This window comes from Triticum aestivum, chromosome 6A (genome assembly GCF_018294505.1).
Source record: "Triticum aestivum cultivar Chinese Spring chromosome 6A, IWGSC CS RefSeq v2.1, whole genome shotgun sequence".
Taxonomy (NCBI): domain Eukaryota; kingdom Viridiplantae; phylum Streptophyta; class Magnoliopsida; order Poales; family Poaceae; genus Triticum; species Triticum aestivum.
In genome coordinates, this window is record NC_057809.1 from 602,700,347 (window position 1) to 602,716,495 (window position 16,149).

The 16,149-nt window shown below is 41.1% G+C and overlaps 1 long non-coding RNA gene across 1 annotated transcript; it reads left to right on the forward strand.

Annotated features, from left to right (window-relative positions):
• The first annotated feature begins 5,912 nt into the window (after positions 1-5,912).
• On the forward strand, positions 5,913-8,296 carry LOC123131292 (uncharacterized). The gene is made up of 3 exons (XR_006464136.1): positions 5,913-6,292; positions 7,521-7,655; positions 7,891-8,296. It is a non-coding gene; the product is annotated as an uncharacterized lncRNA (long non-coding RNA).
• Positions 8,297-16,149: the final 7,853 nt, after the last annotated feature.

The following is a 16,149-nucleotide window of genomic DNA, read 5'->3' on the forward strand; positions in this document are numbered from 1 at the left end:
CAAGTCGTAGATTCTTTTATTCAAAACATTTTATCTATTAAACCCCGTGTCCAAATATCAAATCATTTTTGTTGTTGGATTTCTTGCGTCGAGATTTTCAAAATTAGATCCCATTTTGATAGGTTCTGACGAACTTTTTTCTCTCGAAAAGACGAACCGGAAGCACGTCTTTTTTCCTTTTTGAATAGGCACAACTGTGCCTCTCGCGCAAGCAAATCTATGCCTTCAAGAGAATAGTTTCGCGCCTTCATGTTCAGCTGCCACTCTCTACTGGAGTGGCTATCGGCCGCGGTCAAACTCTTGGAGTCTACGGTGTGCGAGGTCGCGGGATCGAATCCTCAAGTGCTCCATTGTTTTATAGGTATATTTTTATGTCGTGCGACAGGAAACAAGAACCGGTTTCACGTCAGTGGGCCGGCGCCGTCATGCTTCGAACTCATGTATGATGCAAGATGCGCCATATAGGAGGTCCCGACGGCGCGTGGAGAGAACAAGAGAGTAGAGATCGGCTAGGTTTTAAGAAGGCCGAACTGGGACTATGTGTAGATGGGCCGTCTGCGTTGCGCTCTGTCTCTCTCTCTCTCTCCTATTTCTCTTTTTCCTTTAAAAATCCAGAGAGTTTACAAAAGAGAAAGAGAGCGGTAGGAGTAGAATTTGAACATGGGACAAATTTCATTGGACTCCGTAAAATATATGCGGTCCAAGAAAAAATAGATTTGGACATGATTGGAAAGCTTTATTTCCAACTTATTTGATTTAGATTCAAATAGGTTTCAATAAGGAGTAGTACGAAGATTGTCTAAAATTCATCTAAATTTTGGTGGAGCTTTTTTAAATGAAAAAATAATTTTGGGCAAAGTTTGGAGACCAAGCTTGAAGTAGAAAAGGCATCCAATTTTTGGAAATGTTGCACATGAAATTGGAAAAGCAATTAAATAAAATATATAGAAGGCTCTAATTATTTTATAAAAAATCATTGTTTTTAATTTGGTGTGAAATATTTTATGGCATGATGAAATGATAATAAAACATAATTATTACAACACATAGTATTGCAAAATATCTGGTTTTTAAAGCTCTCGGATGTTACAACGTGAATTTCTAGGGGCGAATGGATCAATATTTCTAATCTAACACCCTCCCCCACCCCCTCCCCCTCCCACCCAACAAAGAAAATCAATTCTTCACAAAATTATCTAAGGGTAGGGGGGGCATTGCCCCCCTAGTGTATTGAGTGTATCTTGTGTGTAAACAAATTAGTATAATTGACATACAAAATTGAAAGTTGCACAGATTAAATAAGAAATCAAAGCGACACCCATGGAGATTGAAAGTAGTAGGCAGAGGAAGCTCATAATCTGCAGCATCCACCATCGCAAATCGCTCCGCCCAATCTTCAGCTTCGTCAGATACATGGGGGGAGATTTGTGTGAGATTTTACATTATGTGAGCTCAATGATTTTGATTTTTTAAAATATATATGTTCAAACATTCTTACATTTTTTGGAGAAACACGTGAATGTTTGATATACAGCCTTAAAAAGTTTCAGTTCCTAATTCGACCTACATTAATAGAAAGAAAAAAATACAAATTGGATGTGAATAGCGTCAAAGTACTATTCACCCAAAGCTGTCACTATTCATATTCGAATTTGTCTTTTTTGAATCTCTAACTGTACCTCGAGTTTTGAGCTGATTTTTTTCCAGAGTAGTAGACATACCTCACAGGGATGTTGTCAATATGATGGTGGAAGTACGGTGTCGGGCTCAAACAACCACCGTTCCCATGCAGACTTCTCAATTGGGCTCTGACTTTGTTACACTTCCACACCAAACCAATAGTTTGCAAAGGGTATGGCTAGGTCGACAAACCAATAGTTTGCAAAGGGTATGGCTAGGTCTCAGTCGACTGAGACTTAACCAAGTCTAAGTCAGGTGGCATAACATGTAAGAAGAAAAAAGAAAAGCTATTTTTTTTGCACGGATCTCAACGTAAGATCCCATGAATATAGCATGGACTGAGACTGGGTTAAGTCTCAGTCAACTGAGATTTAGCAATTTCGATTTGCAAAACATTTCTCATGATGTGCCAGCAGTATCTGCTCGAGTGCAACCCACGACGACTGCTGTTTGTGAAGTGCTGCGATCAGACATTGCTGGGACTACTCTGCTGTTACAGCACCCATGCGAGAGATCGTTGAGGCGCCAGCTACCGGGCGTGCAAAACATCCATCCATGCACGTGCATGGGGATGCTGCGGGGCGTTCCATGCATGCATGTGCACCCATGCTGCCCGCAGCGGACGCGCTGGGTGAAGTGCATGGGGGTGGCTGGCTGGCTGCCCATGTGTGCATGGCACGGGTGCACAAGGCTGATGGTGCATGTGCACCGCATGCTGCTGACGCAGCCTCAGTGGTGTTGCAGCCGGCCGTGTGCGCGGTTGCATTGCCAGCTCAGCAGGCGGCTGCTGCTGCTGCTATGGTTCGCGTGCGCGCGGATCCTTGACGTCGTCCGCGGCGGCATCTCCAACTCGCGCTTCGGTCGCCGTGGTTCCTCTTGGTCCGACGGCGGTCCATGCAACTAGTTCTGTCTCCGCACCACTTGTGACTATTCCGGTGGGTCCTACGGCACGTCCCTCTTCTCCGACCTCTGGGACAGTTCGGACTCCACCAAGAGTGCAGAATTCTCCACCTGCGGCTCAACGGATGGCATCGACAGGTTCTATGTCTGGAGGGCTGGCTTCGCCCCTTCGACGTAGTAACCGTCATTCCATTTATGCTGATAGATCCTCTATGACTGATGAGCATTCACTAACGAAGGCAATGCGCCGCCAAGTCTCGAGGAATTTGGACCCCATGCCAGGTACATCGTTTGTCCAATCTTTTTTTTCTTTTTTGGACACTCACATTTCCACTAGTTTAAAGAACATTGGTGTATCTACGGGAAAGAATGATGATGAAATTAACCTGTCTGTCGGGGCACTTAACCACATGAAGATTGATCTTTAAAGGTTTATCCGAAGTGTAATAGCACCCTACCTAACCCTGAAACCAAGGAGGAGGATGAAAGGGATGCCAAATATGATGGTCCGCTTATCTCCCACTTGGTTGGTGAGGTTATTGAGATTGGTTTAGATGACGCAAGATCTGGGGCCATGTTTTGTGACTTCACAGCATCTTTGCGGGAATCGAAATCACATTCCTCTAAAAAGAAACAAAAACCGCCCAAAAAGGCAAAATGTTTCACCCCCCAATCCGAGTTTTCACATGAGAGGCATGTTTTGGAATAGCAGAGGTCTTCCAAACTTGGCTAAACATAAACACATCGTGATTGTGTGCGAGAAAATGAATTGGATTTTGTGGCAATTTCCGAGGCTGCTAATGTGACTTCCGCCTGCATGTCCTCAATCACCTATCAGGTGGTTTGGACTACACATGACATAGTCTAGCAGCTCATGCAAGGTCTGGAGGAATCCTTGTAATACACACCACGATCATGGACTTGTTGGCCTTTTCGACCGGTGAATTTCATATCAAATTCCACCTATGAAACAGGGCTGATAATTTTGCATGGAGCCTGCTCGCAGTCTATGGGGCTGCCCAAGATGAGCATAAATCTGCGTTGCTCGGTGAATTAGTGAACCTAGATAAGGATAACTTGTACCCAGTTCTTATTGGAGGGGATTTTAATATCCTTAGGTATCTGGATGAGAAATAATGTCTGCTTTGACACTCATTTGCCTTTCCTATTCAATGTTGTGACTAACATTTTGGATCTTCAGGAGGCTTGTATGTCAGGGCAGCCATTCACTTCGGCTAAGAACCATTTTGTGCCAATGTACGAGAAGGTCGATAGGGTACTCATGGATACAATTTTCTAGGGTAACCATGCGAGCCCTAGAGCGAATCAAGGCATTATCGGATCATGCACCAATCTTTCTCGATTCTAATTCTACAAACCATTCTACCAGTATCCCGTTGAAATTTGAATTGGGATGGTTGTATCGGGGAGGTTTTTTAGATATAATCAGGAACATTTGGGAGAGGCCCTCCGTTGGTCATACACCGATTTGGAGATGAATTTTAAAATAAGGGACATGAGGCAACATCTCTCTAGATGGGAAAAACACACCAACTGGTTATACAAAAAAGAAAAGCAGCACCGTTGTACCATCATTGATGACCTTGACAAAATTGCAAAGACCCGTACCTTATCTCAACAAGAGATTGAATTGAAAATTCAATCTAATGAGAAGGTTGTCCGTGTTCTTCGAGAAGAGGAAATCAAATACTACCAGAGGTCCAAAGATGACTTCATCTTCATGGGAGATAGTAATACAAGATACTTTCAATTGGTCCAACAGGATGATGGACGTATTCAAGGTCAGGAGGAGCTCAAAAGGTATATCACCAAATACTACATATCTCTGTCCAGGGCGTTGGATGAAGAGAATGTCACCCTTGACGAGACCCAAACATATGATATTCCACAAGTCACGATAGTAGAGAACGATATCCTCACGGCACCGGTGCCGAAAGAGGAGATGAGAGCGGCGGTGTTCCCAATGGAACAGAATAAAGCTCCAGGCCCTGATGGTTTCCCCGCGGAATTCTATTAGGATTTCTGGTATATCATCAAGACTGAACTTTTGGAGTTGTTCGATTGTCTTCATGCCGACCGGCTTGACCTATTTAGGCTAAGTTTTGGCCATGTTGTCTTGTTGCTGAAGATTAAGGAGGGCAAACGGATCCAAGAGTTCAGACCTCATAAAATATACATGGTCCAAGAAAATTAGATATGGACATGATTGGAAAGCCTTATTTCAAACTTATTTGAATCAGATTCAAATAGGGTTGAATAGGCAGTAGTAGGTGGGATAGTCTAAAATTCATGTAAATTTTGTGGAGCTATTTTAAATGACAAAATAATTTTGGTCAAAGTTTGGAGACCAAGCTTGAACTAGAAAAGGCACACAATTTTTGGAAATGTTGCACATGAAATTGGAAGAACAATTAAATAAGATATATGGAAGGCTCTAATGATTTTATAAAAATGTTCATAGTTTTCAATTTGGTGTGAAATATTTGATGGCATGATGACATGATACTGAAAAAATAATTATTACAACACATAATATTGCAAAAAATCTGGTTTTGAAGCTCTCAGATGTTACAACATGAATTACTAGGGCGAATGAATCAATATTTCTAATCTAACACCCTCCCCCACCTCTCTCCCCCTCCCACCCGACCAAAAAAACATTTCTTCGCAATATTGTGTAAGGGAATGGGAGGGGGGGTCGCCCCCTAGTCGGCACATAGTCTGCTACAGTATTGAGTGTATCTTGCGTGTAAACAAATCAGTATAGTCTGCTACAGTATAATTCACATACAAAATTGAAAGTTGCACAGATTATATCATAGAAACTAACAAATTGCACGATATCTCGAATCGAAGTGACACCCATGAAGATGGAAAGCACGAGGCAGAGGATGCTCCAGCGTCCACCATCGTGAATCGCCCCGCCCAATATTCAGCCTCGCCAGATGCATAGGGGAGATTTGTGTGAGATCTCACATTAGGTGAGCTCAATGATATCGATTATATATATATATATATATATATATATATATATATATATATATATATATATATATATATAGAGAGAGAGAGAGAGAGAGAGTAACTCTATTAATAACCCAGGGTGAGGAATAGGTAATTCCTCGCCTAGGTCGATCGACCGAGCAAGCCTCTCCCTTCAACCCGATCGCACCGGTCTACCGATGTAAACTTTTGACCCAACTAGTGTAATTTTACATTGGCTTGCAGCGAAGCGCAAGCGAGTAGTATGTTCTATTCCCGTCAAAAAGAAAAAACCGAGTAGTAAACGGTTATGTGGTCGTGAGGTATAGGAGCGCCCACTCCGCCGAGCCGTTCGCCACCGCATCGATTCCCCAAATCTATCTCCGCCGCGATCGCCCACCCTCGCCTCTCCTCGTCCGTGGCCGGCCACCCTCGCCTCCAGCTCCTTGCTACCCTGCCTACCTCCTCTCATCTCGGAGCCGAGAGCTCCCCTGCACCTCCCCCTTTCACCCAACTAGGGTTTGGACCCCGGATTTGGGCTGAATCGGGCGGTGGTGCGACGATGTACCTGGTGGAAGAACCTGTGGACTGACGGCCGAAGCAGAGTGGCTGGTGCCTGGCGATAAAACAAGCATCTATGGCGCATTCTGGTGCGCCGTCAAATTCGTAGTTGAGGCTCCCCTTCCAGGCCAGCAAGCAACACATCGTGGTATGTACGCCCCTTACGCCCCTCTTTTTTTTACGGCCGAGTAGAGGCATCGATGTGCACCACCACCGGCTCAGCCTCGACCCACCTTGCCATAGCGTTCGGGCGTGGCACCACTGAATTGTCCATGTCCTTGCTTCATGGGCATTCTCAACCTTGCTGCATGTGCTTCATCCTAAACACTGGAGGGTTTGCGCCAAGGCCTCCATCACTGTCCTGAGTACTCTGTCGCTACTTGTGTGTCATTTTGGTTCTATTTACTTCTACTATATGCATTGGAAATGCAAGGGAATGATATATTGGTAATGTAGGATTGTACTGTAGATGTTATCTCCATTATTTTTGGTCTATTTTTGGTTTGGACAAAAGCGCAGTCAGGTTGGACATAGAAGTGAGAAAAGCTGCAGTTAACGAAAGTAGATATCAGTTGTTACAGTGCCTAGTTGGACTGAGCCAAATTTGGCAATCAACATTCAGGTTTGTGTGCTTCTTTGAGATATTATATTGTCTCTGTTTTTTGGTGTAAAATGCGTGCCGATAAGATCTACATGTAAACATAATTGGCTAACCCCAATGCTCAGGAGAAGATTGATGCATTGTTTCTTTGGTAATTGTTCTTTCTTAGTTTTCTTGAACTTTTGGAAAATGTTCATTATGACTTTGGTCTCCCAACAAGGCAACAATGTTGAGTTCATAAAAGGCTTGACTGGAAAATTAGAGTTTCACACCTAATAGTTTCTCTCCCTGTTTGTTTGACATTGCGAATGATAAATCAACATATATGCAATATGTTGATGAAATTATTTGTGCCTCTCAGATTGTATGCTTCTTTATTTATGGTGTCAAATAGTGCATTCCGCCAACCCTGCTCGCCATGCATGTCATCTTCCTTGTTCTTTTTGTCCATCATGGAGATGTTTCATGGGTGAATATTTAGTTCTGTATGTCGACGCATCTTGATTTCTAGGTATTAGTTACCACGTATTCTAGCAGGCATATTTTTAATTTGGTTGTTCAGGAAGAGGCCCTATACTATTATTATGTCATTTTCTAACTAAAACTGGAGCTCCCATCCTTAATGAAACCACTTTCTAGGATCTATTCTTGTATGCACACAACATAAAGCTCCTTGTGCAACCATCTACTTGTTCTGCTCACCAATCCTATCTAAATATAGCTTCTGTAAAGTACCTCATTTACATTCTTACTTGTTATGCTTAATATGTTGCAGGATCCATGAAATCCCACAAGCATACTATGTGACTTAAAACTTAAATATATCTTTGGCGATGAAAACTTAATTTCTCTGGGTGTTTCAGAGTTGTTGTTAGACCATCTTTTCAAGCAAGCTAACAAGATCTAACTGGTTAGTTATTGACTTGCTCCCAAGAACATCCTCATGTTTGTCTATCTTGCACTGCCTATTGACAGTGCCTAGTTTTTTCCGTTGTTGCACTGTAGGAGTCTAAAGATATTTGTGAATCCATTACAAGTTTACTTTACTTGTTAGTGAGACGGGGTTCTGCTAACTACTTGTTTTGTTTCGTTTAGCACAAGATGTAAGTTTGCTCGTCTAATTGAGTTTCCAACTTTGCATGCAGACGAAGCGTGGCCGGACTCTAGTTCCTGCTGTTTGGAGCTGATGAAATGGCAGAAATTTGCTGAAGTTATTAATTACATTTTTTGATATCCGAAAGACTGTTGTACTTACGAAAAAGGGTGTAGGCTAATCTCTTCACTGTAGCAATGAAAAGAAATGGTAGTTCTGCATGTTGCCTACTTTATGTTTCTGGAAGAGTCACATTTGGCAGGTTGTTCGTATTTCTAGCTTGTTAAATCGGAAGCATAATTGAAGCAGCGGTCAGAGAAAACGAAAGATCATTAACTTTGATGTTAATTTAGCAACCATAAATACAGTGTATGGTAAGAAGTAGCATCCTCCCTTTTACCCAGAATACATGTACTACATTGTAATGTTGTAGGTGATGTCTAATTACATTTTTTTAGTTTGTTATCAAAGTGCTAATGACTTGCTCAAGTTCATTATTAATTGTGTTTTCAGTTCAACTTATTCATGAAGTTTTTTCTTTTACTTTTGCAACCAATATCTACTTTGGGTTGTATTACATGAAGGGCTAAAGTCACCATATGTATGCATAATGGACATATGATGTTTCATCTCGACATGCATAACCATGTTTGCATCATCATTATCCGTGTTTCATGTCAGCAATATTCTGTTTCTACTGCTAACCATCCACAACAAATTATGGTATATGTACACCAGAATTAACGGAAACATCAATTTGACCTTGTTGTCCTAATGAACCCACAAGTTGTTAAACATGGCATAGAAGAGAATCCCGACCACCAGGCCAACGATGGCACAAGCAATTATATTGCTTCCCTCCTCACCCAGTGTGTCTTCAGGTAGATACTTGTTTGCCACAATCAAAATTACCGCACCCAAATTCTGCACAAGGAAATTCGAGCCATTACTAGGATTTGTGCATTTTGATTTGCTCAGTGCGTCATGCTTACCAGGTAAATCATTTGAAGAGTCCTCTGCAGGAGTGGTGCACATGCCTTATTCACTTGTCTATGGAAACCGAAAAACAACGTAATATTCAGAAACTTTGTCTTTGTGTATCTGTTGTCCAAATGGTACCTATAAATATTTTTTAGTGCGAAATGTACATAGGAGTAAAGACCAAAAGCTGAGCCAAATTCAGGGTTCAGAAGCATAATATACCTGATGAGTTGTTGTTTTTTTTGAAACGGAGGCAAAAGATTTGTCTCATATATTAAATAAGGAGGAGAAAGAGTTTGTTACAACACACATCCAAGTTACGGCATGACAATTGTAGGCATATATAGACGTGGGTCGTCCATTCTGCAAGTAAACAGTTTGATGTGATCTGGTCAAATCGTGGTGGCCACTCTACAGCTGAGTAGTGTTATTTCCGTCTAGACATAAAGATAAGTGATGCCCAGGTCGAAGCTCCCATTCTCCGTGGGTTGAGCACGAATGAGACCTGGAGCTAGAGCTAGAGCATCATCTCATGTAGAAACAAGAGAAGGTAATACGGAGTAGTATCAAGAAACAAACAGAGATGTGTTTCAACAGAAAACAAAAACTAGAAACAAAACAAATAATTATGGAGGCAGCTACAAACAGGAGATAGAAAATTTCTTCTACAAAAAATGCATCGTCACTGATGTTTCAGCCGATTTTTTTAATCTGTTAAAATATGTGAACTATAAAGGCATACGTGTCGTAATTTTACGATTTGTTTCTTACGGTGGTGCTTTTGGTGCGGCTGGGTTGGTTGCTTGTCTCTACGGAGGCATGCGTGTTGTATTTTTACGTTGCAAGACTTTGTATCTTACGATGGTCCGGCCGTGCAACACTCCTGTGCAGGTTGTACTCTGCGCCCGTAATCTTACCTCATTGGGCACGGTAAATTAACTCTCAAGCCTTTGTTCCTTACCGGCACGCATCATGGTTTGGCTGGGGTGAGGAATAATAATTCTTCACCCAGGGCGACGAATAGCGCAACCCTATATATATTAATAACCCTGGGTGAGGAATAAGTAATTCTTCATCCTGGTCAGTCTACCGAGTCGGACCAGTCCATGCCTCCGTCGCATCCATGGGGTGGTGTAAACTTACTCTTTTTTTACCTCGTCTAATTATAGGACGGTTCCTCCTTTTACTTTTTTTATTTGATTGAGGGACCTCTTTTTCCTTGGTCCGTGCGGTTTGGAGCATGCCCACTACCAGCCGATCCAGAAAAATATCCTATGGATTCGGTCATGTTCTAATGAACAGCGGCGGCTTCCGGCGGCGATACGAGTGGGCCCGGCGGGAGCACGGCCTCCGGCGCCATCCTCTCAACCCCTCCGTGCGAGATGAGCATCGCGTGAATGGCGATTGCTCAGGGGGTCGAGGGGCCTGAGCTGTCCCAACACAGGACAGACGCCTCGCCGACGACGAACACCTGGCCGAAGTCGAGCGCAGTCCGTGAGCCAGGTCATGGTCGGACGGCGCAGCCGGTCGTGGCTGCTTCATGAGGAGGTACTTCATCGATTTACGGTAGATGCCCTTTCAGTTTGATTCTTTTTTACGGGAGCTATGTTTGATTGTCACTACAACTTCGCCATCGATTGCTTTATTATGCCCAACTACCTGCATAGATCAAGATCCTCGCAAGTTGGCAGCCATGGCTGGATATGCTTCAGTAACCTTAATTTATTGCCTCGATGTTGCCGGCCGATGGCCGTAGCCTTATTCGTGTTGCCTCAGATCTTGGACTATTGCTTCAGGAGCAAAAAAATAGAACAATAAATCAGAAACATGCAGGCAATACATGACTGTACACCATAGATTTGCTCCGGCAGCTAGTTTATCCGTATTGTTGATTGATGCAGAACAAACATACTAATGGTCAATTTCGCAATTTAGTTCTTGTTCTGACCCACTAATCAAACAAAGCGACCAAACCCTTATCCTTCACTTCCTGCTAATAATTCCCAATAGAAACCAAGCAAATGATTGGGAGTACAAACTAATTCCCTTGCCCAATATACTACTAGTTCCCTCCTCTAGTCATATCCCTCTTCCCATCATTTGCCAAATAGGAGGTAGATGAGTTGCTCTGTTTAAGGGTGGCCTGATGCAAAACAAAAACCATTTGTACTCCAATTGGTTAGGAGTGTGGTTTGGTTGTTCTTCAGTTTAATAGTGCGATGTTTGTTGCATCAGCCGCTTCAGGAGATGGTCTTGTGCGCCATGATATTAGCTTGACTTGAAGATAGTACGAGAAGGCATAGATCAGGCTCATGACCATCACCTATTCACTTTGATTCTGTTTTCAGTAGCTTGAATTAGGCAATAAAACGTTGGCTATAAGAAAAATGGGTATATACTAATTTTGGGATTTATGTTAGTTTGAAGACAGCAGTTTAGCCTAAATGAAGTGAAGCAAACATTGTCGCTAGTACTGAGATGAGAAGTATCTCAGGTCTGTAGGTGCAGAATCAGGGTGGACTATAGTGGAGCATATGCATTAGGTTGAAGATAATAGTTTAGCTCAAAGAAGATGAAGCCTGAGATGAGAAATATTTTGGATCTGTAAATGCAGAATCAGGATAGATTATAATGCGGCTTAGCTATATTTTATTTTGGTGATGCTGACTAACCTATGACTAGCTATGCAGCTTTTCATGTAAAAATAAAGGAAAAGCTTGGCTTATTTTCTACATGCCGCCAAGGCATAATTTCTGATTCATCATGAAAGGGAATGTTTTTTCTGATGATGCACGGCATTTGTTGCTACAAAAATAGAGTACACACATCAACTATTTATTACTAAACGAACAATCCTTTTTATCAAGTTTCTACTTTGTACTAGAGCTTACAGATTTAGCATCTGTCTTGGCACCTTACGGAAACAAACATAATTTACTGTTTATTGCTTAGCCATTGATTCTACAGAATATCCATGTCACCATTTTTTCAGATTCTTATAAACTGTATGGCATTGATTTTGATCTTCCATAACGCGTCTTCTTGTCTTTCAGAGCTATATATTCAAATATGAGATACTCTGGGTAATCTTTTGTGAAGGCATGTTCAGCACCATAGTTTTCTGAGTAAATCCACCGTTCCAGGAATCTGATTTGTCCTTTGTGTTTCCAGGTTTTATCTGCATTAGGTGGAATAGAAGTTTAAAATCCAAACATAATTTTTGGTAATTATTTTTCAATATTTCATATTCAAATTCTTGCATGCTATGACTTCTGTAAATTCTTCAAGTAGGTTTGTACGTAGAAGCTATCACCACAACTATGAAACACAGTGCATTTTACATCTGCTTTATGCAGTAATTATGATTGCATATGCATCGTCACCCGTATACATTATCATAAATCTGTGTTGTAAAGTCGCTTCATTTTTATTTTCTTTGCATCTGGCAGGTATTTGTTCTAGTTGTTGCCATGATCATCTTGACAGAGAATTTAGCATGCAACAATATGGTACAGACAAAGTTGGACGGCTAGCTATTCACATCTATAGTGCTCTTCTTGTTCATTTGAATTGGAAGTGTCAGAGCACTGAACATACACAAGCATGATAGCTTTGTATTAAAAGTGTACAATCCAGTCTATATATACCAGTATTTCCCAAGCCAAGGGAATTCTTCTAACAGCTGGATCGTTCTTGGAGGAATCATGCTTACCATCACAATTCTGGCCGTTTTACTTATTCAGGTTTAGGGATTACCTTCCATCAACTTACCATCACAACAGCAGAAAAATGTTTCTTTCTCTTCAGGACCTGAAGCATTATTTGCAAATCTATGTCATTTCCTGTGTTGGCCATTTAGTTAACATGTCTTCCATGTGTCATTGCAATTATCTGTACACAATTATGAATCCCTAAAGTAAACATGTCTATTTTGCAGAATACATTCACATTGTATCCCCATGCCTTCCATTGGCAAACACTGAGCTGGTTGCCTATATAATGTCCAACAATGAAAATGTGTGCGACATCTTCTATCACTCCATTCCAGGTCCTCCTCAGGCCTCAGCTACTATAGCTTGTGATCCTATTGACTAATCGTAAGGTAGATCGTTTGATGTGCCACCACATTATCTCTGTTGTGTGCACACTGGCATAGTGCATATGCATTATTAATGCTGCATACAAGTGTTGTTGTATTTAATATGGTTTCCATGTTTAATCATTGCAGATGCCATATACTGGCTAGCCTTTTTTTCTTCTCAGGATTCTGTTGTGCCAGTGCAGTCACTGAAACAATCTATTGACGTACTCAAACCAAGCCAGCCATACACTTCCAAGCGGACACCATTGTGGAGTTCTTGAACCGGTGCAGGCATGCTGCTGGTGTCGTACACTTCCAAGGGGACACCATTGTGTATGCTTGGAAAGATTCAGGGACCATCAAGAAGATTTCTCTAGATTACATGTGTGCCTTCATGGGGAGGGTCTGCAGGGAAAATTTTGTGATGTTCAATATTCCTCATGAGGCCTTCTTAATGTTGGGCAAATATTCCAAATCTGAAAATCATTTTCCGTTTGGAACAATAAGCTTAATCTACTTGTACAGATTTTGTTTTGCACCTTGTGTCTTGCGGTGTTCATGCAAATGCTAGAAACGTTTGTGTTTTTGTCTTGAAATATTGAATATTCAGATGCTTCTTTGCCTATATGATAATTTGCAATGAAAATCTCTAACTAGCAACTAACGAATTCAAAAGTATTTGCAGCTTTCTAATTTGTCACTTTTGTTTTCGTCGAAAAAGAATTGTGGCCTTGGTTGCAGTCTGGAAACGGTTCATGTGTTCTTCTCAGCATGGTTGAATTTGATGTGTCTGGGAGGATAGATGGATAGATGTTGTGCAAAAAAAATATCATTCAAAATGCCTTGTTCAAACAATTTAAATCCGGCACATTGCTCCAATGTGGTAGAGCTCGTGCAGATAGTGGCACTAAGAAAGGGATTAAATTGTAGAAGATGATGTGTGTTGCATGGTTGTAATTTATTCGGTTTTCTAGGCCGTAGCTTTACCTTGCGTGTTTGTCGGACATTGAAGTGGCAAGAAATCACTACAACAGTCTGGCGCGTGGGACTAGTGCCCTGACTCACCGTAATATTACCTCACCGCATGGGAGTTCCTTGACTGACCGTAATATTACCTCACGCACGCGCTATAAATTAGTAAGTGAGGCTTTCCTTTTTTGAATGCATTCCTTCTTTGTAGGAGTTGGCTGGGGTGAGGAATTGGTGAGGAATAAGAATTCCTCACCCAGGGTGACTATATATATATATATATATATATATATTCAAGCATTCTTAAAAAAATTGGAGACACACATCAATGTTTGACAACCCCAAAACTTTCAGGTCCTAAGAAACAAAAAATGACAAAATTGAACGTGAATAGTGTCAAAGTACTATTCAGCCAAAATGGCACTATTAACATTCGAATTTGTCATTTTTGAATCTCGAACTGTACCTCAACTTTTGAGCTGATTTTTTCGAATAGAGATACCTAATAGGATGCCAAATAATTTCAGATTTGTTTTAAAATGTATAAATATGAATTATTGAGGTTGATCTCACGATCTCACCTAATGTGAGATCTTGATACGTCTCTATCATATCTATAATTTATAAAGTATTCATGCTATATTTATATATCAATCATATATGGTTTTGGTGCACTTCTATATTATTTTTATTGATTAACTTATTAATCTAATGCCTAGTGCCAATTTCTGTTTTTTGCATTTTTTTTGTTCGACAGAAAATCAATATCTAGAAAGGTCAAAATGCCACGGGTATTTACAATGTTTTTATGGAATATATGTGATTTTTTTAAGAAAGAATCAACACAAGATAGTGCCCGAGGGCCTCAAAAGCCTGGGGGCGCGGCCTACCCCCCGGTCGCGCACATTGATCTTGTGGGCAGCCCTTAAGTCGATTGGAGCCCTTCTTTCGCCGAAAGTAAGCTAATTTTCGGCAGAATATCCCCTTAAAATTTCAGCCCAATCAGAATTACGGAACTCCGACTATAAAAGAAATGGTGAAAGGCCAGAAAGCAGACGCGGAAAACAGAAGACAGAAGAGAGATTCAATCTAGGAGAGAGCTCTCTTCCCGGAGGGCCAAGGAAGAAGGAGGGGCCCCTTCCCCCTCTCCTCCGGTGGTGCCGGGATGCAGTCGGGGACATCTCTGTGATCATCATCACCAGCAACTTCTCCTCCGTTCTCATAGTGATGTGTGAGTTGTTCATCCTCGAGGTTGAGGGTATGTGCTAAGTTGCTCTCTCTCTCTCTCTCTCATGTTCTTGATGGATGTGATCTTGATGTATTATGAGCTTGATTATATTTGGATCTTATGATTTTCATCTCCCTCTATTCTTTTTGTGGTGAATTGAGTCAGATTCTTTGTCTTTACATGTTAAGCATGATTGAAATGATATTAGTATGAATTCTTTGAATATTCATGATGCTAATGATATGGGAAGTCATAAGCTTGGGGATATTGTGTCTGATGAAGATGAGCTTTTTAGTCCCTCTACTTTTGATGAGCAAATTTACTGTGATGAAAACTTGCCTCATATTTATGATGATTACATTGATGAAAGTGGGTTTATAAGAGTGTCAACTTTAGGTAATAATGATCCCATTATTTTGGAGGGTGTTGAATCTTATTGGAATAATGATAAAACAGATTAGGAGAGGCCATGACTTTATTTAGTGTTGAATCCACTACTTTGGAAGACTTCAATTGATTATGACAACAAAGTTCCTATCTACGATGATTATTATGATGACATGTATGCCATAAAGAGTAATGATAAGCATGAAACTTGTCATCATGATTTTAATGTTCAATTGGGTTATGTCAATCAAGTATCACATGATAGTTATCTTGTCGAGTTTGCTCGAGAGTGGCGTTTTGGCTCCTAGGTGCATATGCACCCATTGTCGAAATCCAAATTCCTAGAAGTTGAAAAATTCGAAACAAAAATCCCGCGTGTATATCCGGACATTTTATGTGCGTTCACAAGGTTTCGGTGAAAAACGACGCTTTTTGTGGCTTGTGTAAAAAAGATAAAGAAATGCCTCGTGAATAGTTAGAATGAAGCATCAGAAATTGTCCGACAATGGGTGCATATGCACCTAGGAGCCAAAGGCAATTACCGAGTTTGCTCTCACTATTATGAATGAGAAGAACTTTGTCAATGTGGAGAGTAATAAAAAGTTTATGCTTGTGGATCTTGAAAAGAATGCATTATGTGATAGTTATATTGTTGAATTTGTTCA